This window comes from Panthera tigris, chromosome B2 (assembly GCF_018350195.1).
Source record: "Panthera tigris isolate Pti1 chromosome B2, P.tigris_Pti1_mat1.1, whole genome shotgun sequence".
Classification (NCBI taxonomy): Eukaryota; Metazoa; Chordata; class Mammalia; order Carnivora; family Felidae; genus Panthera; species Panthera tigris.
This window is the reverse complement of record NC_056664.1, coordinates 6,718,112-6,734,353: the sequence shown is the minus strand read 5'-3', so window position 1 is coordinate 6,734,353 and position 16,242 is coordinate 6,718,112. Positions and strand designations below refer to the sequence as shown.

The 16,242-nt window shown below is 38.8% G+C and overlaps 1 long non-coding RNA gene across 2 annotated transcripts; it reads right to left on the bottom strand.

Annotated features, from left to right (window-relative positions):
• Window positions 1-8,935: 8,935 nt before the first annotated feature.
• LOC122238541 lies at window positions 8,936-15,304 on the bottom strand. Of its 2 annotated transcripts, none has more exons than XR_006217465.1 (3): window positions 15,156-15,304; window positions 10,751-11,142; window positions 8,936-9,070 (listed from the first exon to the last, which is right to left on the bottom strand). It is a non-coding gene; the product is annotated as an uncharacterized LOC122238541 (long non-coding RNA). The 2 variants fall into 2 exon arrangements; XR_006217466.1 differs by having other exon boundaries at window positions 10,957-11,142.
• Window positions 15,305-16,242: the final 938 nt, after the last annotated feature.

Below are 16,242 nucleotides of genomic sequence, written 5' to 3'. Positions count from 1 at the left end.
AAAGTCAAAAAAATTTATCCTTACCTTTTCTTCTAAGAATTATATAGTTTTATCTCTTTCCTTTGAGGTGATGGTCTAATTCGAGTTAATTTATTTACGTAGCATATTAAGAGTCACAACTTCTCGGGGCGCCTGGGTGGCTCAGTCGGTTAAGCGTCGGACTTCAGCTCAGGTCACCATCTCGCGGTCCATGAGTTTGAGCCCCGCGTCGGGCTCTGGGCTGATGGCTCAGAGCCTGGAGCCTGCTTCTGATTCTGTGTCTCCCTCTCTCTCTGCTCCTCCCCCGTTCATGCTCTGTCTCTCTCTGTCTCAAAAATAAATAAACGTTAAAAAAATTAAAAAAAAAAATAAAAACAAAAAAAAGAGTCACAACTTCATTCTTTTGCACTTGGATCTACAGGGTTCCCAGCACAATTCATTGAGAAGATCTTCCTCCTTTGAATTGTTCTGGCACTCCTGTCAAAAATAAACTAGTGATTCGTGTATGGTTTTGTTTCCTGATTCTCAATCTCCTCCGGTACTACATTGTCAGTACGACACTGTAGCTATACAGTAAGTTCTAAAACAATAAATTGTGAATCTTCCATTTTTTTCCAAGATAGTTTGCCTATTCTGGATTCCTGATTTTTCATGTGAATTTTAGGATCAGTTTGTCAATTTCTTGAGCAAACAAGCAGAACAAAACAAAACAAAACCCAGCTGGGATTTTAGTAGGGACGGTGCTGAATATGTATGTCCACTTGGCGACTATCACCATTTTAGACTATCACCATTTTAGCAATAATATCTTCCAACCCGAGCATGGGATGTATTTCCAATGGTTTCTATCTTCTTTAATTGTTTTTAATGATATTTAATAGTCTTTAGTGTACAAGACTTGCACTTCTTTAGTAAAATTGATTTCTGAGAATTATATTCGTTTTGGTGTTATTAAAATGCAATTGCTCTCTTAATTTATTTTCTGATTATTTGTTGCTGGTGTATTGAAATGCAATTGATCGTTGTACACTGATCTCGTATCCTTGAAACCTTGTTGAATACATTCATTAGTTCTAATAATTTTTCAGCGGATTCCTTAGGACTTCTACATACAAGAGAACACCATCTGCAAATCATGATAGTTCCCCAGTCAGAAAAGCTTTTATTCTTTTTCTTGTCCAATTACTCTGGCCTTATAGAAGCGGCAAGAATGGACGTCGTTGGCTTGTTGCTGATCTTAGGGAGACAGTGTTTGTTGTTCCATCAGTATGTGTGACATTAACTGTGGTTTTTTCATAGACAGTCCTTGTGAATTAAAGAGGTTTTGTTCTACTTCTAATTTTTTGAACATTTTTATCATGAAACAGTGTTAGACTTTGTCAGATAATTTTTCGTGCTTCATTCAAGATAATCATGTATGCTTTGTTTTTAATTCTGTTGATAAAGTGTATTGTGTTCATTGATTTTCATAAAAAAGTGAGAATGACCACCCCCCGCCCCCAAGGTGGAGGTATGTCACATGGTGTTGTTCCTTGGACTTGAAACCCAATGGAGTCTGACTGACTAGATTTTGAAATTGCTTGGGACTGTTGAGTCTTAGTTTTTTTTTTTTTTTTTTTTTTTCGGACCCTTTTTCTCTCATTTTGAATTAGAATACATATAACTGTTATCCTATGCATTTTCCAACTTTGTATCTTGGGAAAAGATAACTTATGTCTTAAGTTTCCAGGTTCATAGGTGGAGAGGAATCGTGCTTCAGGGTAGATTATACCCACACTTGTTTTAGACGATGAAATTTGGGACTTTTGAGATGATGAAATATGGGCTGGCTAATGATTCTGTAATAGAATGAGACTTTAGGGGGATGTTAAGATGACATAAATATATGTGCAATATTCTACTTAATAAGGAAAAAAATCAGTTATCGAGGCCTGGTTAATATACATTAGAACAAGCTTAACGAGAGAGAAAGGAGATATAAGAATGGCCTATACTGGTTGTAGGTAAGAATCCTCTAGACTGGAATTTAATGGTAAGCAAGGGACTTTTAGAATTTCAGGTGAATGCTGTTTGGGGAAACATTGATGGAGAGAGATGTTATTCTGTGCATTAGCATTGCCCATACTTGTACTAGGACTTCAGTATGTCCTTGAGATTCAATGTTAAAATCCGATGATTCAATTTTAATGTTTGTTTTACTGGCTGTGCTCCTATGAAAGCAAGTGCACTCAGCAACCATGAACCCCAGCTATATTTGGGTAAATAATGAGGTCTAACCTTTGGGTTGTAAACTTAAAAGTTCTCAGTTTTACCTCGTATTCAAATTATTACACTAGGCTTGAGTCAAGAGTTTCTTTTTTTATCAGACTTTTCAATTTGTGGAAAAAGACTGTACAGAAAAAGGAGTTGGTGGGGTTGGCAAACTTCTCGAGGCATGACAATCCTCAAACACCAGAAACAAAACAAAAGCACACACACACACGCATCCATATGTGCACACATGCATACACATATAAACTAACACACACACATTAAAACACACACAAATACACACACACGTGAGAAAAAAAACAAAAAAAGATATAGTGGAGTTTACACTGAGGTCAAAATTGTTGTACAAGGGAGAATGTGCTGCTGGGGCTCTATATTCGAGAGAAAGAACAGTTCTGTGAGTCTGGATATGTGTTCACCAGCTAGAAGAAATTTTTAAAGAATCTTTTCTGCATTTGCAGCCTGGGAGTATTATACCCAACCTCTAAAGAGCCCCTGTTTCTTAAGAAGTTCAAGTCATTTCTGGAAGTGTGGAGAAGATTGATGGTGGCCAAGTTTGGATTAATTCGAAGTTTCTAGTTCCACAAGTGAAACTGGATCCCTGGGGACTTGGAAATTGCTGTGGGATTTTCAAATAAACAGGCTTTGGAACCACTGATACAAGCTAATTGCTAACAGAAACTTGAGAAACTGGCAGAAAGAACCATGCCAATGACTGGTGAATAATATTTGTTTTGAGCAAGATTTTTAATGGCAAGGAATAGAAAGTCTCAGAGCCTGGGATGTTCTGCTGACTCACTTATTCTGCAGAATCTGGCCTGAGTCCTTATCAGTGGATTCATAGCCATCCTTGTCCTAGTTCTGTGCTGGGCTCTCCCATGCTTTTAAGGAAGCTTAAAAGCTGATGACTTGTTGAATTTAAAATTATGTTTTAATAAAGAAAAAGCTATTCACGTTTACATTGGATTATGGGTTCTGCTTAAGTGATGTGCCATTGACCAGTGAGGTAGCAGTTAGATATTCCTACAGAGTTGGACAAGACTCACGAAAGGGTAATCTATGAGCCACGTTTGCTTAAAATTCTTGAATTTCATAACAAAACCTAGGGGATAACTTGAATATTCACTATCTATTGAATTCACCAAGGTTTAGGAGGAAAAAGCCGTCACTTTAACTATACTCTGGAAGTCGGATCGAGTAATTACATTTAGATATGAGATGCTGGGACAGCCTTGAAAGTCAGAAGTTCTGTAGACATGCCTCTGACTCTTAAAGGTGGACCCAGTCAATGAGTGCAGTGCTGGTGGATGGAGAGCAGGTCAGTTGGTCAATGTGGATTAGGGTACTCCTCAGAGCTAGCCAGGGGCACAAAATAGGGATGATGCCTTTAAATGTGAACCCATCAGAGAGTGAACCATAATATTTTAGGCACCAGTATTAGCTATACCATGAAGTTTAAAGTAACCCAATTAGTGATGGATTGGTTGTAGACAACAGAAAAGGCCATGCTATGTTTTTAGCATAGATGCAGGTGGGTATGATTGGTAGGCTCATGTTACAAAATAGAGATAAAAGGAGGAAGGAAAACTTTAGCAAAGAATGTTATCAGTGCAATGTTAAATTGACTGGACATTAGCAATCATTCAACCCAACCTGTTCTCTTTATTAATCAGGAAATCCCCGAGGCCTCCATATCTCAAGTAATCCATTGAAATTAGTAGAACAGATCATCTTTGAACTCAGATTTACTGAAACCGAAGTTTCCAGGTGATTCATCTCAGGGATGAAATAACTCGGGTTTGGACTGAATGATCGACATAGTAAATTGAGATTTAAAGAATTTCTGTAGAGCCAATTAGAAGGGTAGAAGCCTGGAGACACATTTGCCCAGTTCCCTGGGAGTATGAGGATTTAACTGAGAACTCAGTAGAAAGAGGATAGCAATTGCATGGTGGTATGTGTGGTTTTGTATTATGAGCCTCAAGTTAAAAGACTTCGTAATATGAAATGGGTTTGCTATAGCCATGGCAATGCAGAGCGCATGGAGCCATTGACATAGAATCATTTTAGCCATCAATCCCTTAAAGTCATTTTGCAGATAAAACAAAGTCAAATAAGGGAAAGTAGACACTGATACTAGCAATCAGTGTTTGCCTATGACTACTGGCTTACCCAGCGCTAATAGGTTTTACAAAACTAAGCAATGGCAAATGGGAATATGGACGTAATGCAAAATAAATAAATGAAAGAAATGGCCAACAGTGGAGCCCACATTGCCTTCCTAATGGAATCTTCCCAGTACCGTCTGCATAGATCTTCTTCTCTATTTGCTCTTTTTAATGTTTCCCACATCCTCCTCATGTTGCACCTCCTTTCCAAAAAGAATTTCCTCACTTTGATTTAAAAACCATTTGTTCAAGGGGCCCCTGGGTGGCTCAGTCGGTTGAGAGTCCGCCTTCGGCTCAGGTCGCGATCTCATGGTTCGAGAGTTCAAGCCCCACATCGGCTCTGTGCTGATGGCTCAGAGCCTGGAGCCTGCTTCGGATTCTGAGTCTCCCTCTCTCTCTGCCTCTCCCCTGCTCCTGCTCTGTCTTTCTTTGTCTCTCAAAAAATAAATAAATGTTAAAAAAAAAAAAACATTCGTTCGAGGCACTTCTGAAGACCCCTAGGCCAATAGAATATTGTTCTTTTAATTATGTGCCATGTAAACAATATAAACGTAGTAAACCGACCACACAGTATTCATGGATCTGATCATTTCTGGCAGTCAGTGGCTAAATTTCGTAATTGTCTTTACAGCATAATATATTTGGGGTTGTCAACACACAGAGGTTATATTTACTCTTAGGGACGTAAGATCCCAAAGCAAGGCAACTCTTCCACGGTCAGGGTGTACAAAGTCAGAAATAGATCTAAAACCTTTTGCTTCCTGGCTTAATATTTTGGCGCTATCTTTAACTTCTTGTGTATAACTGTAGCATTTGGTATGGTCAGGATTGCTTGGAAAAGATGCGTCCAAAACTGACTTTCTCCTTTTAGGATCTGCTGAATATAGTAGAAAACTGTAAAAGAAGATAAGGCATTCTCTTAAGGGTGGAAAACAGTATTTATGCTATGTGTGGAGAGATATCATCGAAATTAGTCTCGGTGCTGAAGAAATCAGTGGTACATATAATGTCTTATGTTGTAACGCTATTACCCTGAACATTTTAAGGTGATTAACAGAAAAACTGTTGCTCTCAATAAAATGTAGAATATGAAGAATAGATTTATGGAGTATGAAATACTATGTCAAAAATAAAACTGTCAATACACTTCCCTCTCTCTTTATGGTATGATATGATCTAGTTCTTACTGACATTTGGAACTCAAAGCACTGTGGAGACTCAAAAGAAACTTTAATGGTGACAAATGCTGATTCTAAATATATATATATATTTTGATGAGCACAGAATGTATTTAATAAAGTGATTTAAGATGTTCAAGAAGAGTCTTGTACAAACCCAAAGCAAGTTTTCTTTGAAAAATTGAATTTGTTCCCTTTTTAAAAAAATGACATCATACAAGATGTGTTTTTAATCAATTATCATTGTAGATAATTCAGAGGGCAACATATATGGGAAAACAATGGCGTGATTAACTAGGCATTGACCTCGTGTTATGGCACTGGTCCAGAGAGAGCTTATTAGTTTGAGCTAGCAGTAAATATGAAACCGAGGGCATCATAAATCACAACAGCAGGATTAATCTGAATGTGAATCAGATACATGGGAAAAACTGAGACATTCCCAGTGAGTCCAAAAACAGCTATGTGAAGTCAGTGGAGAGAAAATGATTTTCATACAAAGGTCTGTACACAGTTCTTTCCATTTTATCTAGAATTTTCAATTGCACACTTTCAATTCAAGCCCTTACAGCTAAATTAGAATTTTCCTTAATTAAATAAATCAGAAACATGGGCTCTTGGGATTGCTAGTGATGCTGGTCAGGACAAAATCTTTGTGAGGGGGGAGGTATGTGGATTTTGCTTCTCAAAGGGTTTTGTCTCATGATACCGTTAGAGGCTTGGACAGGCCGCCTACCTTGAGGCTATTGTTTTAGCTCCATAAACTCATTTAGTTTGTCTGGATCATCACAGAAATTTTCATTCTGAGAAAAACATTGCAACCCACATTTCGCTGTACCAGCCAATTGAATGGTTGACCCATCTTAGATCATAATACAAAATGGGTTGGAAGAACTTTGAGCCCTGTTTTGATTCTCAGGATTTCAAAAAGATCCTAGAGTAATGACACTTTCAAACTTACTTTCTGCATTAAAGAGGAGAATTCTAAGAGTTTACTGTATTTAGGGTTGGCAGGTAGATGTGTTCGTTACCTGCCACAAATATGTTAGCTTTAGTCTGCAATGTTTGATTGAGTCACCGGTCAGACTCAACATGTTTGAATTTTCATTGCCTTGTGATTTCTGGGTATAAGTTTATGGTGATATTACTGCTCGAGAGACATGAAGAGAGAGAAAACACCAGCAAAGTAACTATGTGGTATGATGGTGAAATAGCAACGGTAACATTGTTTTTGTAAATGTGCTTTTCTTTTTTCTTTTTCACTTTAGGAAAAAAATATAGTGGTACACTCAGCTGGGTATGGAAACAGCCATATCAGCATACTAAATCATAAATGTTAGCGAATCAGAAATACACATAAGGTTCTAACTCTTTAGGCTTTCTATATGGGTATTCTTCTACTGACACAGACTTATTTTTTCTACCAGACATACCAACTACATTTAAAAAATGTATTTCCCCACTGTAGTCTGCTCATAAGCCACCTGCTGTTGCTGCTTTGGCATTTTTTCATTAAGACCTATTTGCTCTTTCCCAGAGGCATCGGTAATATTCACTGTGGTGTGGGTCAGACTGGTGGCTCCTTTCTATCAGAGGATGAGCCCAATGTGGGATGCCTAATTCCAAAAGGTTCTAGGGGAGCAGAAGAGATGATGTATATATCTTCTAGCTCAGCCAATTCCAGAAATGTATGGACAAAAAATAGTCAGTTCTTGCCATCTGCACCAAAGGCTTCTTCAAGTGCTTTAGTTGCCTTGGACATTCATAGTCGAAACAAAGCATGAATAGAGTGGCTGATGTACAATTACATCGCACGTGTGATTACTACCCTGCGTTGATGATACACGCTTTTTTTAACCTATATAAGAGAGGGTTAAATAAGCTGAGTAAATTAAAAGATCATATCAAAGGAAGTTAAAAGAGAAAAAAATCTATTTTTTATGATTGAAGAAAATATGAAATTATATAGGGTAGGTAAAACTTTTATGTCATTCAATTTTGTTAGAATATAGCAAGCCAATTATATAAAATTAAATTTCAAGCTTGATTGATTTTTTTAAATATTCATTTTAAGCACTGCATTTGGTGTTTATTGTATTATACAGGAAATACCAGAAAACGGCTGCTGCATCCAGGAATTAAATGAAACCTATACTGTCAATAGCCTGGCTGGGGTTTTGATAAAGCATTATGACATTTCTATATTATGCAGCACCATAAAATGCTAAACATACACAGAGCACAGAACTATAAGTTTCAAAAGCACATACTGGAAGCTAGAGTGTTTTGGCATTTATAGCTGGCTAGCACGGGGAGATAATGAGGAGTCTGATACCTTGGAAATCATAACTATGAAATATATACAATAGTTTCCCATCAAGATGGATCATATATCACGCAATATTGGAGGATAATTCAAGTCTGCAATGCAATCTGCTTTTCATTTCAAGTGGAGGGCGACGTAAGCCATAATTTACCCAGGTAGTACTCACTTGGGATCTAATGACAAATTTAGGGCAACTCGTGACAAAAAAAATCCACATAGGAAACCATGAAAGATTTGACATCCTCTTGTCTCTCAACTTTCTTCCCCCGACTCTTCTTACCATTCTCCATAAATGTAAAATCTTTTGTGTTCCTATGGATCCGTGATGAAATATAAGTATTCCTTGAAAAATATAAAGGGACATATACAATTACTAGCTAGTAATTCCCAAATTGTTGATGGAGAGGAAGTAGGATAAATCACTTCAGTGAGAGCTTATTGTGGCTGCCCCAGCCTCCACAAAGAGCCAAATTTAAATAACTGTCTACTAAAACCACTTTCCGCGTTAAGAGGTGCGATGGCTCTTTCTGTATACACCAATTAATTCTTTATCAAAAAAACCCTTTTATATCATATGGAAATGGAGTTAGGGTGGCATAGAACCAGCGCTTGTGGACTCTGGAACAGGTTGAATGGCTGATGTTCCATTGTTACTTTTCATTTCAATGTTTAATAAAATATTGAGAGACAGTAGGAAGACACACGGAATTTTTGGTGGGAAATAGAACAGTCCTTTGTGACTGGACAAAATGGAGGGAACCTTTGGCTTCTGGCATTTTTGGTCATCTATGTAGGCTTGGCCAACTGCCACTTGGGCTCTCTGTCTCGTGCCATTGGATGAAAATATACCCCGTGTAGGGGAGTCCCAGAGGAGTTTGACAATATGGACCTGACCTTTGGTTTCATCTCTGCCTTTATTATTATTTTTAAATAAATTAATACATATGTATTAATATAAAGATATCTCTTTGCAACTCTAAAATCTAAAGACAGGATATGCACAATAAAGCAGATACAAAAACACAAGCTTTACATTTAATCTTTACAATTCCCCTTCTCCTTCTCCTCCCCGTCCTCCTCCTCGTTCTTCTTTCTCTTCTTCTTTTTCTATTTAGGCTAAAGCTTACATCCCCATCTTCTTCTTGTTCCTGAAAAACAAAGAAAAATCAGTTTGGACCGCTAGTCAAGAGATGGTCCTATCTTCACATATCTGAAAACAAGCAGAATAATGTGACTGTTTTAACTTTCTGGTGCTTGAGTTTTACACTTCATTCGTGCTTATAAATATGGTGATAATACCAGCATGACTTGAGCAAATAGAGATAAGACAGAAGGTAATGGCTAAATTCCAGCATAAAATTCTTGAGTAAAATATTATTTAAGCACACAGCACCACCTTCCCAATGTTCATTTCAGACTTGGAAGCTTAATTCTTCTTATTTTTACATAGGTTTTACTTTCTAAAGACATAGAAAACAGTTGTCAAGATGGCTGACATCTTGAATATTATTATTTAATTTCATTGTGATCATTCCCCCCCTTAAAGTCAAGTAATCTTAATTTCTTTTCCATTCTTTTATGTCATCTTTGTCAGTTATGTAACCATTTCAGATGTTCTACCTGAGTTTCTTTATGCCTTCAAAACGGTCTTTTTCATCTTATTCTCTCACACATTTGGGATGCAAAATAAAAAATGGCACGGCATAAAAATCAGACAAAAATTAAATATTTTCAGGAAACGATTACATAGCAAGCACCCACAAGGAAGGATTAGGTTACATAGTCCTGCTCTTCAATTTCAGGGTTTCATTTAGCTTTACTCATTTACTGATTTATAAACTCCCAGACGTATTTCATAAAGGAATTGTCAGAGTTTACAAAAATAAATATAAAAAAAAAAGATTAAAAAAAAAACAAAGGTTGAGAGAGACAGAGTAAGCGGGAATATATGGGTTATACTCGAATAAACCCCTTGATATATAGAAGTATAAATATATGTAATGGACACTGTAGTTACCAAAGGCAAGTCACAGATTTGGCCCCGAAGCTTTTAGCAGTTAAAGCAGAAAGGGAACTCATCTCAGTTATAAGAATCACAGTGTTCCTAAGACTTACAAATAAAAACAGCAGAGAAAACCATATTTCAAGAAAAAAATACCCCAAACTAAAAATCTGAGAGATCTCTTTCATGGATTCTCATACACGAGTATGGGAAAACGTAATAGAAATAATCCTACAGTGAGTATAACGGCACATTTTATTGGACAGTTTCTTACGGCGTTTTCTATACAGGCAACTGGCAGGAAGTTACTGGACAGTTTAGTGAAAACCAATAGAGATAGTGCCAAACATTTTGGTTCCATGCCCAGTTCTTTGGTTTGATCCAAAGATAGAGTCAAAATACATGAAAGAATAAATATGTAGCATGCCCATCGAGCCTACATCCACAAACATCTCTTGACAGCCTGCATTTTGATAAGGATTAAATGGCAGAGACTTAAACATTTTTACCTGCCAGAAAGAACCTGAGGGCAACTCTGTGGTGCTGCAGATTGAGGACTAAGTCCTATCCCTCAATACTATGAAACAAAAATAGGGTCTGCCTCTACCTTCCCTACCTGACCTCCGGTAAGTAAGACCTAATTTTAAAAGCTCAAGGAAATGAATGAAGCCCCCTTCTCTTGGGACCATCGCTTTTACCAACATGCAGTTCGAATGTACCTCTGTGAAAATTAGATCTATGGTTAGCCACAGACTTCTGTGAAAGAGAGAAACTCAAATTCCAGGCGAATCGGTGCTACCGACGTAAACAAGTGAGGCGTTCTCACCGCAAGATGTGCGTGTCTATAGAAATCGTCAAATACGGTAGCCCATTTTGATTTGTTTGGCTTTCCACAAAACTAAAAAATAAAACGCTACTGCTCATTTGCCAAACACATCAACTATTCGGTCAAATTCATTTTGGAGGAATCCGGAGAATGTTCCGTTGCTTTCAAAGTGGCATTTTTAGAGGACAGGGTAGGCTTGTTCCCACCTCCAATCCCCGAGAGAGAAATGGCAGGGGAGAGAATTCTGGAAGAAAATTGCAGGGTCTATATTCTCAAGGAGAAGGATTTTCTTATTTGCCTCCTCAGTTCCTTCCAGGGCCACACGGCACTTTTGTTTTACTGCCTTTTATTATTTCTTCCTTTTTCTCCTGTAACCGCTCATCCTCACAGTCCTGAAAGAGTTTAAACAAAAATGACTTTGTTTGGTTCTGCAGAATTAACACGACACTCAGGCATATTTCTAATTGAATGCAGATGTTTTCTAAGCAGAGACAAGCCTCAGCCTTGTGTGCATAATTCTTACCCTGCCCTAATGGAGAGAAGTGAGTCCAAAATTAGCAACTTTTTAAAGCCAAATCTGGCCATGTGCCACAGAGACTTTGCTTTGGCTTTTCTTTCTTTCTTTCCTTCTTTCTTTCTTTCTTTCTTTCTTTCTTTCTTTCTTTCTTTCTTTCTTTTTTTTCTTTTTCATTTTCCAAGGGCGTGCAGACAGGAGGTCTTTAAAAAGCTATACAGGGAGGGCCACCATATTTCCAAGAAACTTAAAAAAGGAAGAGAGAAAGCCAAACTAATCAGCGTAGCAGTACATTTACGTTCTCCTCTACTCTCTGCCCTCAGAAATAAGACTTTTAAAAATTCACAAAAATGTTGCTCCCCGAGTGGCAGGGGCAGCAAGCTTTGGAGGGAATGAGGTCAACTCAAGAGCTCCGTTTTGACCGTCTTGAGACGGAGTTGCTGACACGGACAGACTTGTGAACACCAGATGAAGAAAGGGTAGCTCTGTGTTTTCTCAACTCCTTATTTCAACAATTTGCACTAAAGATGTTACAACCTCATTGTTCCGTCCAGATCCACGGCCATGTGCATGTCTGCTGGAACAGCAGGTTTTGAGACCGATTATGTGGTCCTTAAAAAAAAAAAAAATCACTTTGATTGTTGAGAACCTCATAATCAGGCAGTTTGTGTACAATGTCTGTGCTCCAGAGGCCTGACCACAGGATTGGCCAGAGAATGAAGGCACGGCCGATGGAAATTCATGTTTCAGATAGAGGATGTGTATGCCATGTTTTCTGCCTTTCCCACTGGTGAAAGATTTCAGGACGAAGAAGCAAACTTTCAAAACGTAGGATTATGTCTAATGTGAAAATAAATAATCCCCAGAAATTACACATTCATAACCAGAAACAAAATGCTTGAGTTGTTAAAGAGATGGTTTACTAATGCTAATGAACATAAAAAAAAAAAAAAAGGTCAGCTTACACTTAGGTGTAGAATTAGGAAGAAATTTACCTTTTAAAAAGGAGGATTCATGGAACCCCTGCGTGGCTCAGTCAGTTAGGCCTCAGCTCTTGATCTCAGCTCAGGTCTTGATCTCAGGGTCATGAGTTCAAGCCCCATGCTGGGCTCTGAGTTGGGCATGAAACTTACTCGAAAAAGGAAGAAAAAGGGGGAGGGGGGTCCTGGTTGGCTCAGTCAATGGAGTGTCGTACTTTGGCTCAGGTCATGATCTCACAGTTTGTGAGCTCGAGCCTCACATTGGGTTTGCCACTGTTAGTGCAAAGCCTGCTATGGATCCTCTGTCCCCCTCTCTTTCTGCCTCTCCCCTCGGTCTCTCTCAAAAATAAACAAACGTTAAAAAAAAAAAAGAGGATTCCTGACTTTCACCAGCATTTTCAGCCCCTCATCCAACTCACTGATGTGAGAATGATTCTCTTGCTGCCCCATGGTCATTGAGTTTTTATTGGTTTCAATAAAAGTTCACCTGCAAGTGTACCATCACACTAGGTTTTAGTGATCTAGAGAACATTGACCTGCAGTGGATTTTGCCTCCATGGAATTATTTTCAAGGATCTGGTTATATAATCATTCGGATTCTACTTTAGGTAGAGAAATATCTCTTTGGCACATGGTTGAGAATACGGCTCTTGATCAAAGCTCAACATGTTGGGGAGAGAGGAAAGGAAGAAAGAAATATTTCTTCCCATTTTTTGCAATTCCTGATTGACCTTCCAAGGAAAGCTCCATTACAGAGTCAAAGTAGGTGACAACTTCGAGACACTAAAAGTTGAATCCATCTTCTGAAGAATTAATCCTTCCCTTGCTCAAATAACGTATATGAAAATGGAAAATGCGTGTCCTACTGCATTTTTTTTTGGCCACACCGTAGGACACTAATGAATAAACTACTCACGATTTCATGAAACATTCAACATGTGGGAATCTCTGAAGTTGCCTTAATAATAAGACACTGTTGGGGCACCTGGGTGGCTCAGTTGGGTAAGCGTCCAGCTCTTGGTTTCAGCTCAGATCATGTTCCCATGGCTTCGTGGGTTTGAGCCCCACATCAGGCTCTGAGCTGGCAGCATGGAGTCTGCTTGGGATTCTCTCTCTCTCCCTCTCTCTGCCCTTCCCCACTCGTGCTGTCTCCGTCTCTCTCAAAATAAGTAAATAAAACCTAAAAAAAATATAATAAGACACTGTCTTGAGGGTTGGAAGGTTTTAATGGGTTTGGCCTGTCTCCATACCTGTGAGAAGATTTGGGGCTTTCGTGGTAAATAATTAGCGTGCTACCTAAAAGTCAAAATTGTAATATGAAAGTCTAGGAGAAAGAAATGTTGGAGACATGAGTAATGTCTTTGGAAATACCATCCACTTGAGTGTTCTAAGGGTTCAAAGATGTTAAGCTTCCATCATATCTAACATTATTTCACCAAGCAAAGGCCAAGGTGAGTTGAATATAGGTGCTAACAAATTATAAAGTGTACGTGACATTAAAAAAGACCAAAAATCCCACACCTGAAACCAATCTAATATCTGCCTCTTCCAAAGCTTGAAGGTAAAGGAGATTATTTTTTAATGTTTATTTAATTTGAGAGAGAGAGAGAGAGAGAGAGAGAGAGAGAGAATGTGTCCAAGTGGGGGGGGGGAGGGGCAGAGAAAGAGGGAGAGAGAATCCCAAGCAGGCTCTGTGATATCATCACAGAGCCGCATGTGGGGCTCTGAGATTGTGACCTGAGCGGAAATCTTGAGTCAGACCCTTAATGGACTGAGCCACCCAGGCGCCCTGAAAGGGGATTATTTTTGCAATATTTTCACATTCAAATAGTGATAGAAAAAGACGAATGATCTGTAATCAAGGAAAACATTGAAAGCCGGTTTCGACCGTGAAGACTCGCTCAGGAATGCTGAATTTGTTTTTTTCTTCCATGCATTACCCACTGATGCCTCGGGATGGATATCCTCACAACAGAAGCCTTTCTCCTGTGCTTTTGAAGTTCTGTGTTAAGCAGTTTCCAGGGCACCTATTTTCTGGCTTCTTCTTTGGATTTTAGTTTCTGTTTGTTACCTGCTCTATTTAGTTACCCCTAGGGCACACAGCTAATAGCTTTTAGCTGAACAACTTCTGCTTTTAAAGGGAATTCATAGTGTGATGTTCTCAGGTTATCCTGTAACTGATTGTTTTTAATGAATGGCTCTTCTAGTTTGACTAAGGATTTCTGACCTTTAAGACTGTTAGTATTTCTAGGTGATATTTACTCTGTTGATCTCTCGCTTTCATTGTTTCTTTGCACTCTTTGTGTGTAGTTTCTCTGTTTAAACTAGTGAGTTCATGTGTTTTGAAACTAAACACTTAATCTCCTTTGGTTTGTATACTTTGCAGTCGTCGCCTATGGAAGCACTCCCTCAATGCATTAGAGAGATGTTGAAATCCTGGTTTCAGATAAATTCTAGTGCTTCTTGCCAGAGGGAGAGGAGGGCCACTTGATGTGGCTTAACAACTCTGGTTTATTTTCTGCTTCATCTTGGTTTACCATCCCTAATAATATCAGACCTTGGCATTTCAGATACTTGCTGAGAACAGAGGAAAGGAAAAAAATATATATATCCTACAAGATCTTCACGCTACGGATTATTTTGTTTCCTTTCTGGGAATGAAAAAGGGGTAAGCTGACACTTAAAAGAATGCTATTTATTCGCTAAGCATAAGAGCAGATTACAAAATTACCGATCAGGAGGTTGGAGGCCAGTTTTTCTAGGTTGGGGTAAGACCGGGGGCAAGGTTACAGGCCCACCTTTTACCAGGGAAATCAGGTTTTAAAAAATGCTTCCGGAAGTTCTAAAGGAAAGAATCGAATAACCAGAGGGGACATGTGAAAGCGGAAACGGTCAGTGAAACCCTTTTTACCTCCATCATTTATTTGCTCTTGCTTCTGGGCTCATAAGAGGAGTTGAATCTGTGCTTCCCGCGAATAGACGCACGGCTGCCTTCGGCCCATCTGCCCGTGTCTGGGCCCCACACCTGGCTTCTGGAGGAAAAAGGACAGAACACAGTGAGATGATGTCTTTGATTCACTGCACCCTAGCTTGGATGCCACCCAGTCTTCCCAAATCACTCCTGTGTTAGCTAACAATCCGGTCTGGAGAGCAAGGGGAGATCTCTCAGGAGTCTTGGACAAATAAAAGCGGTAATCAAAAGTGAGGTATTTAACACAGCCCCAGCATGTGAGAAAAGGCAACAGATACCATTCCATTTACTGGCTTTCAAAATTGGGAAAAGAAAAAAAAAAAAAAAGATTTAGCTCCGAAGCACACTTAAGAAAGAAAAATCAAGACAGTACAGCAGAAGCTGGGGGAGGAGGGAACACGTAGAGTAAAAATTCCCTCTGAGCCCACAGAAAGCAATAAGAGTTCTCATTTAACCTCGGAAAATGACTTGAGAATCACTTGTACTTTGAAACGATTCTAAATTGCAAACTAATTTCCCAGTGGGATATGTTGATGGCGTTGCCGTTCGCAGCATAAATAATGAGCTTGCAACCAGGACCCCCAATAAAGCAGCGCACGTTTGTGGAATTTATGAACAATTTTTTCCCCCATCTGACATTGCAATGTTAATGCTTCCAGTTAGGAGTTTTACTGTGTCAGCAGGTGAATCCCCTGGCAGTAAGTCAAGCTTTAATGGAACATGCTGGTAGGAGCGATTATGCTGTTGCAGGGTAAAACTCTGGTGTATTAGCCTTCTAGAATACATGGCCACACTCTGCTACCTACCCTGATCGCCGGTGTTCCTGGTTGTTGGACTTTTACTGCTACGCTTCAAATTGACCATGGCAAGGCAAAATTCGTATCTTATAAAAGATTTTAGAACTGGAAACTGTGATGGTATCTAGTTAAACCCTTTGTTTGTTTGTTTGTTTGTTTGTTTTTAATAAGGAAGAAACCTGAGGCTTGAGGGGTTACCTGGCTGGTTAGATAACACACATGAATAAATG